The following is a 14,731-nucleotide window of genomic DNA, read 5'->3' as shown; positions in this document are numbered from 1 at the left end:
TGAAAAGGGTGATTGTGCTCAAGCATGTCATACACACCTCGCTCTCTCTGTGGTTTGGAGAGACTGGGGCATGCGTATGTGTACGAGACAGTAAATATAATGCTGGAGTCCCTGCTGTGATATCAGAAGAAACAGGTCTCAGTGATCATGGTTTTGTTTCTTTGTTTTGGTTTGGTTTGGCTTTGAATATTGCAGTTTTCTTTCTGAATCTTTTTGGATCCAGCCTGGACTCTAAATGGTTATGGCTTTGTCTGCTCTGCTAAATCCTCTTGTGAAAGTAAACACAGATCTCTTATTCATAATTTATTTGGGCTTTGTTTCAGTGTATACTGAAACTTAAACTTGTTTTGGGACCGTGACAGGGCTTGAGACTCAAGACTGAGACACTGGGTGAGGTTCTCCAAGGTGTGGTGAGCTAATCTGTCAACCTGCTGCTGCCAAAAGGGACGGAACCTCACAGGGAAAGGAAAGCAGGGGAGCAAGCCTTCTCTTTCTGGATAACCAGCTCTTTCATCAGCTTAGCCATGTATGGTACTGAAGCCTAAAACTATGAGTCTTGTCCAACTTAAACTGCTGTAAAGGAATTTTCTGGTGATAAATGCAGGCAAACAGAGCTGTAGGTTGAGTTACTGTTATGTTTTCTTGTTTTCAGTAACCATGAAGACATGTCAACAAGGTTACTTTCTCTAATAGTGAGATCCTTTACATTGTGCAAAAGCCTTCTGTTCCATCACTGTCTTTTTATATCTTAAAAAATATAAGACGGAGATTGGATGAAATTCTGAAGTCAGAAAAACAAAATCACTTGATGTTAAGGGTTGAATTGTATATAATTATGACATGTGGTGTAGAGTTAAGAGTCTATCCATCCAAAATTACCTGATGCAATAAAATACGTTTTGTCCAGAATTCAAAGGGAGAATTTTGCTAATATTATTGGAAACTTTATCTCTGCACTCGATGTTTAATAAGAAAACCTCTTTTATTTCTTCCTCCAGCTCATTGTTTAAGAAAAATTTCTGCCTTGCTTTTTCATGATCTTTTCCCTATTTCTTTGCCACTTCCCTCTTTCATGTGTTTTCTCTGTTCTCCATTTTGTATCCACTTGTCAGCAGAGCCACTCTTGACAGTGAAATTATGGAGAGGGATGCAGCTCTATAATGTTAAAGTGAGTCCTCATAGTCAGTGTTCACAGTTCAGGGATGCCAGAAGCCTCACTTATATTTGGTTTGTAAATTAAAAAAAAATCACCAACATTGCCAGGGAATTAAAAGGGGGAAGAAGGAGCACTGGGTGGTGGGGTTAGTCAGAGTTTAGCTACTGGAAGTTCTGATTCAAACACATACATGGAAAATAAATCATGTAGGTCAAGTCCTGATTTAACCCACTTACTAAGTAACATAATACAGGAAACATTTGTCTGGTTTTGGGGAGGTGGGATAGGTTTGTTTATTTTTGCTTCCTAGATGCAGTGTTTATATGGTTTTCTTCTAGGTCAGAACAAGAGGAATCAAAATACCATCCCCTCTTTTTCTGCAGTTTTAATTAGGTCAAGTAATTGATGTATCCAGTGCTGTGGACTTCTCCAGTGACAGGCTATCATGTGAACAGCGCACAGAGTATTTGTGATTCATGTGAGTGGAATGCAAGAGCACAGAGGTGCCTACCTAGGACTGGTGGTGTGTGCCAGCTCTGGGATATCTGTGCAGGTGCCTGCAGAGAGCAAACAGAGCAAACTATGGTGGTCGCATGAGGTCACACAAAAGCATTGCAGAGACAGAGGTTGTTAAAACGAATTGTTTATCTGTTCAGCTTCTCCTGTGGAAAGTTCAGGAGGATCACACTCAAGACATTCTGTGTCCTAAACTGGCCTGTTTTCATACTGGTTCAAAGATTGGATCTTGAGCGGTTGAAATGTTTGTGTGTTTCAGGTTCCTCAGGGTAAGCAGAGAGGAAAAAAATACTCAAGCTTCCCTTTTGTATATCATGGTTTTCATAATCTATCTCCTGTGTGGGTTTCTAATGTCATCAGGTTATGTGGGAGCTTTAAGCTTGGAAGTTCCTTGAGTCATTAGTAATTTATTTGCATATTTGCAGGAAAGTAACTTTCCTGTAATCAGGTATTACATGGTATCATTTCAAGGACAGGACACTACTCAAAATATAAAGTAATAGCAGCATTTTCTCGTAAGCAAAATAGCATGGTCCTTAAAATCCACCTTGCAAAATCAGATCTGTTAGATATTCACAGACATAACCATCCCACTTAAAGGTGACCTTACTGAACAGTTACACTGGTTCTTTGTCTAATTTCTAATTAGCAAGAGCCATGACAGAAAATGTCATTGGCTTTTGCCACTAACTGGCCTGGCTTTATCAGGTTCTCTACTGAAATTTTCATAAACATTATCACATTTTCAGCAGCAAAATTGTACTTGAAAACAGTAACCAAGGATACAAAATATATTTGATTTTAGAAACAGATTTTTACTTTCTGGGTCTTTTAGGAGTTTGACTGAGTTACTCCTACCAAATTTGAATGACTTCCTTTCTGCTTTTTGAAGTTCCATGACAGATATTATATGTGAGACTTCATATCATATCTGGGTGAGGTTTATTTTGTGCCATGAAATGTTCCTGCAGGACTTGGAGGTTTTGTTCATTACTGCTTCGAAATGTTGGTAAGATTACCTCTTTTTCATTTAACAGGTAGATGTTATTTAGGTGAGAATCCAGACCTCCAGATTCTCAGTTTATTGTTGTTCCACTCCTGCAGCTGCTTTGTGGTGAGAATTTCACCAAATTAGTCAAGTTTGCTTTGTACTCCTGAGGATGGGAGCTGGCACAGCTCCTGTAGCACAGAGTCCTGTGCAGAGGAGATGGTTGGAGGCTTGTGGAGGCGTCTCCTGCATAAAAAAACAGTGCAGGCAGCTTCACATTTACCCCCAGGATGTCACTGTGAATCATGATTTTGGGCCCTGATCTTCTCCATAGTCCTCTCCATGCAGTTTCTTGCCATGATTTAATGTTTGATGAGTTTATGTCTGTAGTTTGTTCAGACGCTAACTTATTAAAATGTTTGTTTACATGAGAGAAGGCCCTTCACATTATCATAATGTGTAGAGGTCTGGCCTGTCAGGTAACTTGGCAATTTCTTCTCTTTTTTTCAGTCCTTCTGGCAGCTCATTATAATGGGTCATGTTTTTGTGCTCTACATTAAAATCTTGTTGTGCATCTGATGAATTGAAGACTTGTAAAATGGTAGGACTCCGAAACTTTCAGACAGGACTTTGAAAACTTTAGGTACTTACACAGAAACAGTAGAAGCTAATTATATATGTGAATAATACATATGAATGAAAATAGACTGTCTCATACTGCACAGACTGATGGTGAAGGGAGGAGAAGGGTGTGTGGTTTTCAAGGCAAATCTTTGTAGCAACATCTCATGCAGTTCCATCTTCTGTCCGATCTAGGCTCATTCAGCATCCTAATTTCAACTAAGCATTGTCCCCTAATGGTTCTCTTGATACTTTTTTAGACCCTACAGTTGTGAAAAATTACATGGAGGCCTTGACACTTACTGCATCAATAATATTTTGGCTGGCATCATTCATGTAGAGGATGAATCTATTTTATATCCTTAGTGATATTTTCCTATGTGCATTCTTTATACAACTGTAAGGAGAATACTGTCTGCAGTCTACAAATGCTGGGATAGAGTTGGGGGTCACTTTGCATCTTCTTAGTGCTCATTTTCTCTTTGTATTTCATTCAAACGTTATTTAGGATGTAACAGTCCTAACAGCTGGCTGTCACTGTGAGTAGTTTTTGTTGACTGGTATTGACTTATCTCCAACACTAAGTTTTGAACATAAGTGAAATGTTTTACCTGTACTTCTTGGTGTGGTTTTGCTTCTTTATTTATTTTCCTCTGTGTTTTACAGCCTCTGTGTTAGAATCACAGAATCTCCTGTGTCAGAAGGGAGCCCACAAGGACCATCCAGTCCAACTCCTTGCCCTGAACAGACACCCCAACAGCCCCACCCTGGGCATCCCTGGAGCAGTGCCCAAAAGCTCCTGGAGCTCTGGCAGCCTTGGGGCTGTGCCCATTGCCTGGGAAGCCTGGGCAGTGCCCAGCACCTTCTGGGGGAAGAAACTTCCCTGGTATCCAACCCAAATTCCCCTGGCTCAGCTCCAGCCATTCCCTCAGGTCCTGTCCCTGGTCACAGAGAGCAGAGATTGATGCCTGTCCCTTGTGAGGAAGCTGCAGACCCCTGAGGTCTCCTCTCAGTCTCCCCCAGCTGAACAATCCAAGTGACCTCAGCTGCTCCTTGACCCCTCTAGATCCCTCATCATCTTCTTGTCCCTCATGTGCTTTCTAACAGCTTTCGATCTTTCCTATATTGTGGCACCCAAAAGTGCCCCAGCACTCAAGTTGAGGCCACACCAGCACAGAGCAGAGCAGGATAATCCCCATCTTTGACCTCCCGGAAAGGGATGTCTCTCCTGGCTACCAAGACACTGCTGACCCATGTTCACCTTGCCATGACCAGGATCCCCAGGTCCCTTTCCACAGTCTGTCCCTATATCCAGGGTTGCCCTATCCCAGGTGGAGAACCCAGCACTTGCCTTTGTTAAACTTCATACAGCTGGTGATTCCCAAGCCCTCTGATGTGTTAGCACCTCTCTGCAGAATCTCTCTGCCTTCAAGGGATTTGACAGCTCCTCCCAGTTTAGTGTTGTCAGCAAACTTACTCAGTATACCTTCAAGTCTTCTGTGTCCCAGTGGTTTATGAAGATGTTGAAGAGAAATGGACCTAAGATGCAGCCCTGCACATACCAGACTTTGGGAAAAATTTTTTTTTTGACAGCTGTGTCATCAAAGAAAAACTTCTTTCTTGCTCTTTATGATGTGGTGCTGGCTGCTTTGGACAGGCATAAAAAGTTAGGCAAGGTAGAAAAAAAACAATTAGCTGAAGTCCAGCTGAACAGCACAAGGTCGAATATTTGGCTTGACATTTAAGTCTTCACGTTAAATTATCCTGCCAGTAACTTAAATATTACCATGGAGTTGAGGAAATGGGGCTGGGCAGATCCTCCTTTGAATTATCTATTTTTTCATAAATGTAATGGATCAATAATCCAATTTGTTTCTTTGAGTCCTGTGTTCCTGTTTGGGAAAAGACATCACTGTGTGCAAGCTGGAAAGGCATCCTGCTGAGTTTTCCTTGTTGTTGCTGTTTTTATTTCTCTGGCAGAATGAGGACCCTGCCAGTGCAGGGCAAAAGCTCCAGTTTTTTTATTTCCTGAGATTACTGCACCAGCTGTCTTTGGGCTGATGGGGGAAGTGGAGGACAGAGATAGCTTGATTTCCTGAAGAACTGGAGTTTATGCACATGCCTTTTCAGTCAGTATTCTGCAATAATTTTTAAGCTTGGCTGTCTTAGCCAAGTTTTAATAGGGCAGGTGGTTGGAAGTTCTAGGAAAAGCAATTGTTCTGAGTAAAATATTCCACTAGTTGCCCCACCTAGGGAAAGAACCCAGTCTTGGTTAATCATCCTCTGCTGGGGTCCTACACCTGAAGGAGGCAGGAAGGAGGAGAAAAACCTCCCTAAATCTGCAGGAAAGCAGGGTTCATGTGTTCTGCTGCTCATGAAACAATTGTTTAACTCCCTTACCTTGACATTGTACAAAACAGTCTAATGGTAGGGTTTTTTTTAATGTAAGACCTTTCAGACTCTCTCCCATAGAAAAAGGTTCAAAGAATGAAGGTGACAGTAAATATTCACCAGTCTCTCTTTAATGCAGGTGGTGGGAGGGTTGGAGCAGCCCCCAGACAGGAGGTGACTGTTTCCCCAGGAGCCCCCTTTGAGATGAGGCTGGGCAGGGAATGCAGTAGGGCCCCACAGCAGCTTGGGGGTGTCATCTCCAGCAGTCCCTGTGAGCTCAGGTCTTGAGAGCTGGGGATTTGGGCTGTCCTGTGCTCCCATGCCAGCAGGGCCCTCTTGCTGCTCAGATGGTGTCACCTTTTTAAAGGAACTGCACTTGACCACCTTGACAGTCTGGCCACCCTTGGCTAAGAGTTATATCCAGATATTAACTTAGCTTTTTGAGAAGAATAAATTTTCTCTGCAAAAAACTCTGTCAACAAAATTCTATGTGAAGGGCAATGCCAGAGATCTCATGCTGAGCCCAGAATAAAACAGAGCCAAGCTCTTCCCAGCAGCGTGATACTCCACCCCTTCAATTGGTTTTTCAGGGCCCAGGCTGGAGAAAGAGATGGAAGTATACCAGCAATCCCTGAAGGACAGCTGCTGGGGGATTCACATTTCAGTAGAGAGGAGAAAGGTACAGTTAAGCAACAATTCTGGTGATTATCAGCTGTTGATCCTCTTTTTATTCTTTCTGTTCCAGAGTTCGTAAAATATTCTAACTGATGCCTCCAGAAATTCTGTTGTTCTAGAAAAAGAGCAACACTTCTTTATTTCAAGTATTTTCAAATAGATATGCTCCACAGCAATGCCAAAAGCAGAGAAATTTCAATGTATAATTCCTAGTTTTGTAGTTAATTCTAACAAACTATTTGAACTTTGTTTTTAGAATTCTGTAGGAGTTTAAATGTCCTAACTTAGCACTTATTAAATATGTCTTGCTTGCAGGTAAGTAAAATTAATCTAGTGTATTTCAACAGATCACATTTAGGCAGTTTTATTATTTTCAGATGTATTTAAAATGATGTGAAGCTTCAAAGAAAACATTTTATTACTATTCTTCATCACTGTGCTGAAGCTGATATTGACTGCATCAGCATAACAGTGTGTCCCTCCATCATTTCTTCCTCAGTCCCCTTCTAATCCACCGGAACTAAACCCCAGTAGACAATCTAATTTTTTTGTTCATGTTTTTGTAGTCCTGTTCTGAAATAGTGGAGAATGGAGGAATATATTCCCTTTGTTCTGAAGAGGCAGGAAAATTGTAGACTGAGCACTTGAGATAAATACACTCAGCACTTGAAAAAAAAAAAATCTGCTTAGTTATATTGTCTGTAGATCAGCCATGGAGTTTGATGTAGTATCATGCAGTAATGTCAGTATAAAAATGTGACCTAGGTTTACTAGCTACACCAGCTACACCAGCAATACACATCACAAGGCTTCACCATATCCTGTCTGAAGAATTCTCTCCTGGCACAAATTGCCTTGTGTGAAGAGCTGCAGGTAATTATTTTTGATGGATGGCCAGCACTCTGAGTATATACAATTCAGACACCATTTTAGGGCAAAGCTTGAATTCAAATGATGGATCCTTTGTATACTGATCCTGTGCTCTGGGCTAAATCTGTTAACATGTGAACAGATCTAAGTTTTGCTGCTGGGCATTTTGTGGTTTCTGGGTGTGCAGTAACAGCAAAGTTGCTCCTCTGAATTCTGTTCCTCCTGGCTGTTAAATTGTAGCAATGATGTGATGGATAATTTGAATATTAGTATTAAATTATCTGTAGTGTTTTCAACTGGATTCTTTTAACATTATTTTTATTTTTTGCCATTTAAATTTCAGCTGCTTCCAGGCAGTTTCTAGATGGAAGCCACAGTATTGCAGCGCAAAAAATATAATGGTAAAGGATTTTAGTGAACGTTACTGTGTAGAGTCCCTTACTGCAGAGGAAACGGAATCCTGGAATTTCTTGGACTGAAAGACAGGAAAAACTGAAGGCCCAAATGGTATTGAGTAATTCTCAAACCACATATGCTTCCCTACATTGTTCTGGATGGTGGCTTCATGCCAAGCTCCTCTCAGCTCTGTTCAAAATGGGTAATGTAAAACCCATGAAAGGCATAGCCCTCATTTCCAGATTCTATTGGCTCTCCTGTGGCAGCCTTGATTTAAGATGAAATGGATTCCTAGCTATTGGCACCATGAAAGGTCTCCACTGAAAACTTAATTTTTTTTTTTTTTTTTCCATCTTATTCAGCAAAGTTCCAATCCTTCCTACCACAGTGATTGCAGAGTTTAGCACTAGGGGACAAATCAGATGTCAGAATGTCAGCGTGCAAGTTACGGGAATTCACCTTGCAAAACAAATATCCTGCTGAGAGAAAGTCCAGCCAATCCTGATCTTTTTCCCTTACAGGTGTGCAGTGCCATAACATTGTTCCCACATATGGACACAAGGCTTCCGTGTTCAGCCAAGCACAAATCCCTGGACATGGGCTGGGAAGTGACAAAGCACCTGCTTTATAGCCAAATATTCCACCTGTAACTCTAAAAACCCACAGAAGTCAGAGTTTAAAGGCCTGTCTATAATTTTTGTTGGCAGCCTGAAGTTCTTATCTGACATAGTTGCAACAACTCCAGTTTTTTTGCATCCAGCAGTGTTCTAATATTCTTCCCAGCTGGTGGGATGCCACGATGCTCTCCTGGCAGGGCTTGCTGCAGAAACCCAGGCTGCTTTCCCACTGCACTGAACTAGAAGATACAGATCCCCAGACATGCACATGATCATTACTGATGCTGCAGTCTACAAATTGTGGTTTTATTCCATATCCCCTGCTCTGCTGTGGTTTTATTCACATGGTTTTTTCACATATTTCTGTACTCTTGTACAGAAGTAGCTACAGAAGACATAAAGCATCTGAGGAACCTCAAGTATTGTGCAGAACATGGCAAGGGCAGTTCTTGGAGCCGTACATAGCAGTGTGTCACTCTGCACTGGGAAACTTGGAGGAAGGACCAGATAAACCACTTAGGTAAGAGCAGAGTCTGGGGACATTTATTCGGCCCTAAAAAACAGTGCCAGGCTGGTTGTGAAAAGATGGGCCTATCTTGGCTTAGGCCTGGCTCAACAAACCTTTGATGGTGCTACTCTCACTGTGTTTTCTACCCCAAATTAGAAAAGTGTGGAAGAACAAGGGGGAAGATGCTGAGTAGTTTTTTTTTTTTTCTTGTTACTATAGCAGGACTCAGGGGGATCGTGTCCTCATTCAGACTGGTGGCAGCTACTGCTCAAGGGAATACAATGCTAGCCTGCACATGTGATTCACTGTGGCTTTCCAAGTCCAGCCATGGCTCTGTCATCCCCACATGAAGAAACTGTAGGGAACTATTGAGAGACTGCCAGCTTTTTCACCACTCTTCACAGAAGTATCAGTGAACGCCATTTATTTCTATCTTTAGCACACCTTTTATGGGGCTCTACAGGGTCTGCGGGCTAAGCAAGTTACTATTGGCTAATACACACAGGTTTACATTCTTTCTCTTATACACAAGGATATTGTTTTGCTTTACTCTCTCTTCTGCAGGAAGGTTTCAAGGACTTTAGCCTTTAATATCACAACTTATTTCAAAGACTGGTTTGTGCAGACAGGCCTTTACCAATATATAAAATATATCAACAGGGAACAAAACGGTCTGTCAGGTGTGAGAAAGCAAATTCAAGAAGGCGAATAAGGAAGGCACTTAGCAGCTGGCTTGTGTGCCAGGCTTTCGGACTGTGAGAGGAACATAGCTGCCAGTCACCCGCATGCCCAATTGATGTTAACTGTCATCTGGAAAGAGTTCAGCCACAGCTTCCTTGTGCTGCTACCTGTTGTTGTTGCTGCTCTCTGCAGGAACTCTTGTGCTTTCCCTTAGGCTCCGAGACGCTGAGAAATGGCCTGTGGAGCACAGATGCCAGGCACAGGAAGTGTGGAAGAGAGTGCTGCAAATCTGTGTTTGCGCACGTTGCAGGAGTGAGCTCCAGCAAGATGTGTTTTTGAGCACACTCTGATGGACTGAGTCTGATGCAAAGAGCCCCAAAAAGGCCAGGCTCCTGGCCCAGAGGCAGCTCCTGGCAAGGGCAGCGCTGCAGAGCGGCAGCTCTGGCCAGGAGCAGCTCCTGAGCACAGCCCGGCAGGGCATCTCAGGGACACGAGCAGGCCCAGACAGAGCTCCCAGGGGCTCAGCACTGGCAGGGGCTGTGCCATCGATGTCCCAGAGGCGCTTGTGTCCCAGTGGCACCTCTGTGACTGTGTCATGGAGCCCCAGAGAAGAGGTGATGTCAGAAAGGGGCTGTGTGACGGCTCTCAGAGTGGCTTGTGTGAGGACACTCAGCAGCCACGGCCTCATAGAAGGGACATTGTGACATCCCAGAGTGGTTCTATGACATCATAGAATGAGTTGTGATATCACAGGGTAGTATGTGACTGTTGCCCTGAAAACTCAGCTTCTGAGCTTGCTGACATAGTTTTCTAAAGGCTTTCCCAGGACAGTAACTGTAAACATAGATATGTGTACATTCTTTCTGTTACATGTCTTGTGATGGGCATCTCTCACGGCCAGTGCAGTGGGAAAGTCTTATCCTGACCATCCAATCCCCGGCCATGGTCAGAAACCTGTAAATTCTGGGAGGAGAAATAAACTCTCTCTTCCTTTCACCACACCTCAAGCTGTGTCTGTGTGATCTATTCATCTTCAGTGGCAACATCTGGTGACCTCCGACATGTGTTGCAGGTGACGGTTACAGGGTACTATCTAGCCTGTGGCTATGGCTGTTTTTGGGCTCTCTCCTGCGGAGGGCCTGGTTATGTAACTATGGCATGTGGTGTTTGATCAGAAAGGGATTGATGGTTCAGATGCTGACTTTCAGCGATTGTGTGAGTATGGGAGAACGGAGGGGTTTTTCCCTGTGGTTGAGGAGATTTTTTTGAAGTCAGCTTGGGACGCTTTAGGTGATTCCCTGCTCGAGGCTCTGCTGGTCGATTATGAGCCCCGGTTGGTCCGGCTGCTGGGGATCTGGTGACGGTGTGTCCACGTTCTGGGTAGTCGCTCGTCCTCTTCTGCCAGATTGAGAGCTGCTTCCTCTGCCCTGGGTGAGAGGTCTGGCTCTGGCTCCGGCTCCGGCTGTGGGAGTGAGGCAGGGCTCTCCCTCTCCCCCAGTGGCACGGAGCCGGGGGACGGCTGTGTCTCGGGTCCCAAGGTCGGCTCCCCCAGGATCACTGGGGCCCCCAGCAGGTTGAATGGGGGCGCCATGGAACCGGTGGGCGTGACCCCGCCTCGGCCGGCACCCCAGATGCGTAGGACTGAGGCGGGGTTGGATCCTTGCCAGTGGGCTGTCGGGAGCGCCGTGGAACCAGGGGGTGTAACGCCGCCTCAGCCAGTGCCCCGACGGTGTAAGCCCGCGGCGAGGTCGCCTCCTTGTTGTGCCCTCCCGGTGCTGACCGATGAGGGGCTGCCTGAACGGGGGGCTGCGCCAGCCCTGGGGGATACCTCAGGGTTGGTGCCATGTCCCTGCTGTGGCTGGGCTGTGCCCTGCCCTGTGGTGGGGCACAGGACGGGCCCAGGCTCTGCGCTGGTGGCTGCACACGCATACGCTGTTCCAGTGGAGGAGGGGTCGGCGCCGCTTCTTGGACCTTTTGCCCCTGAGGAACCACTGTTAGGGGCGATTTCAAGTGCTGCACCCCCCCGTGCCGGATTCATGGGGCCTCGGCATGGGTTCTGCGAGTGGTGTGGACGCCGGGCCGGGTTCTGCTGGCCCCATGCTGCGGGTTTCCCCTCCTGCGAGCCCAGGCTGTCCTCTGGCAGCGGAGCGGGACGGTACCGTGGCTCCGTGGGCTGTGCCTCTACTGGTGCCTTGGTCCCCCCCCAGCGCTGGAGGTAGGCCGGGCCAAGCTGGCTCCTACCCATCCAGCCTTGGGTTCCCGGGCATTGCCCGAGCCTGCGGCTGGAGGCGGCCTTCCCCCATCGCCTCCTACGACCGCAGCAGACCAAGGTCCTGAGCTGGTTACTATTGGCTTGGATGGTGCTGACGTGGGGGCGAAGCTGGTGGCCTCCACGGGCAAAAGGTCCCAGGCTGCTGGAGCCTCTTCAGCTGGCCTGTAGACTTTGTCCTCCTATCAGATGACTGTGCAGCTGAGCGTATCAGGCATTCCATGTGCTTCCGAATGCTTTGGTCCAGTGGGTGAGGGCATGAGTGCTCTTCTGGTGGCGTGGTTGAATACCACTGCTCAGGGCATCATTGCTCACCTAGGGGACGTTGATTCGGAATTCCTGGGGTGTATTTCTGCCATGGGTTCCACCCCTCCTGTTCCTATTCCTGCGGGACCCAGATTTGCTCACCTTGTGCCTTTTGAGTCTTGTGTTCGCAGAGCTGAGAACCAGCTGCGGGGAGATGGTGCCTTCAGGTTCCCTGGACCTCCCTGGGTTCACAGACTGCTGTTCTGACAGCCAGGGATCATCCTGAACGGGTCTGCACCCTGTCCATCCTTGGTGAGATGCTGTCAGAGATTAGCCTCCACAGGCTTCTTGACACTGGCATGGACATCACGATTGTCAGGTTTGCTGACGGGCCCCCAGAGTGACCCTTGGACCCGATGCTGACACATTCAGCGCAAAGAAGAACTTGAGACTGAATCTTTGTTCAGCAGATTCTGTTGTCCTCTCTCATAATAGACTAGTCACCCTCCGTGACTTGATGCAGGAACAGTTGGATCACAGTGATCTGGAGTTTCGACCAGTCCCTGGGACATTCCTGTTTTCTGTATCAAGGCAAAGTCTGGGAAATGGAGGTTGCTACAATACCTCCAGAAAGTTAATGCTATGATGGAAAGCATGGGATGTTGCAGGCTAGCATGCCTTCACCTGCCATGCTTCCCGCTGATTGGCTAGTCCTCACTGTGGATCTGAAGGATTGTTTTATGCAATTCCTTTGCATCCTGATGACAGACCAAAATTTGCCTTTCTGGTGCCAGCTATCATTAATGCTGTGCCCACACAAAGATATCAATGGAGATTTTGCCGTAAGGCTTGTGAAAATTTGCCGGCATTTGCCGATGATATGGGGCTCTAGCCCTCTCTGGAGTTTGCGAGCAGTTTCCTGCTGCTCGTCTCTACAACCTCCTTGAAATTATTTGAGGGTCAAAATAATTTTTGGGACAAAGAGTCCCGCATCTGAAGGTGCAATTATTTTTCTTGCATTCAGTGCAGACACTGCGTGAATGATGTCCAGATATTAATGGACTTTCACATGGTTGTGTCCCTATATGGGACTGACCACGACAGAACTGTCTCCCTTGTTTGGTCTATTAACGGGGGACTCTGATTTAAAGTCACCTCTGACACTGACCCCACAGGCACAGTAGATGCTGGAGGAGGTTCTGCGAGCAGTTTCTGCTCCTCAAGTTTATTACATTAATCTTTCCATTGATGTCGCTGTTTTTTTTCATTGCCACTCCAGATTTGCATTCCACAGGTATCATTGGGCAATGAAATGATGAATGGTTCAATCCCTTGAAAGGCCATTGCTACCTGGAAGGATGGATCTGAGTGGCTAGTTTTAGAGAGTCATGAGGTTGGATCAGCCCAATTGGTGGAATTACGGGCTGCTGTCATAGCATTTCAGTTTTCCCAGGCACCTTTCAATTTGGCCATGGATTCTGCCTTTGTGACCAAATTGGGAGTCATCCACAAGCAGGTGTTTATATTTTCACTTTTATTTTTTTTTGTTTATTTTGTTATTACAAAAGGTGAGATATCACCCTGAAATTATAGCCTTCTGATTGTATGGAGTATTGTATTTTCTTATTATTTTTCCTTTAGATTGTTTATAATGTTGCTAGTTTCTTTGTTCATTTTTCTTTTTCTTTTTCTTTTTGTTAAAACCAAAAAGGGTGAGATGTTGCCCTCAAAACTCAGCTTCTGAGCTTGCTGACATAGTTTTCTAAAGAATTTCCCAGGACAGTAACTGTAAACATAGATATGTGTACATTCTTTCTGTTACATGTCTTGAGATGGACATGTCTCGTGACCAGTGCAGTGGGAAAGTGTTATCCTGACCATCCAGTCCCTGGCTGTGGTCAGAAACCTATAAATCCTGGGAGGAGAAATAAACTCTCTCTTCCTTTCACCACACCTCAAGCTGTGTCTGTGTGATCTATTAATCTTCAGCGGCAACATGTGATGTCACAATATGAGCTGTATGATGTCCCAATGAGAGCTGTGTGACATCACAGAGCAGGCTGTGCCATTACAGAAGGGACAATGACATCATCCCTTAGCTAGATGACATCACCGAGAGGGTTGGGACATCCCAGAGCAGGCTGTGTCATCACTGGTTGATTGTGTGACGTCATAGAGCAGGCTGTGAAGCCTCATGGTGATGATATGAAATCCTTGAGCGGGCAGAGACATCAGAGAATAACCAGGTGACATCTCAGGACAGGTTGTATGACATCACAGTGCCAACTGTGACATCATAGAGTCAGCTGGGACATCCAGGGTGGCTATGTGACACGACAGGAGGCTGTGTGACATCACAAGGTGGCTGTGTGACGTGTGAGAGGGACTGTGACATGCCAGAAGCAGCGGTCCGGAGCGCTTGGCAGCCGGCACCACAAACGATGCGTGCCAGAGGAGGCTGATTTGCGCCTGGGAGCTCGTAAGCGCCAGAGCTGCCAAAAGGTGAACTATAGAGGAATGGCTAGAGAGCAAAGGTCACTTTCCCATGCAGCAGTTAGCTGGGAAAGAAATAGACAATGGAGTACAGTTGGTGTGAGATGTTGCAAAAGTCAGGAAGGCCCTGATGATAACTGTTAACTGAGAACAGAACACTGTAATCAGAAGAATGTGAATTCAGCATAGATGAGCGATCACAGGAATGTAGAATTAGGTGGAGTTGACCTTAAATGAAATATCCAATAATAAGCTTGCTTTTGCACTATGTATGAGCCTAATTATTGATGCTATATAAGTGGTT

Source organism: Poecile atricapillus, chromosome 23 (assembly GCF_030490865.1).
Source record: "Poecile atricapillus isolate bPoeAtr1 chromosome 23, bPoeAtr1.hap1, whole genome shotgun sequence".
Taxonomy (NCBI): Eukaryota; Metazoa; Chordata; class Aves; order Passeriformes; family Paridae; genus Poecile; species Poecile atricapillus.
The sequence above is the reverse complement of the archived record's forward strand: the minus strand, read 5'-3'. Positions refer to the sequence as shown.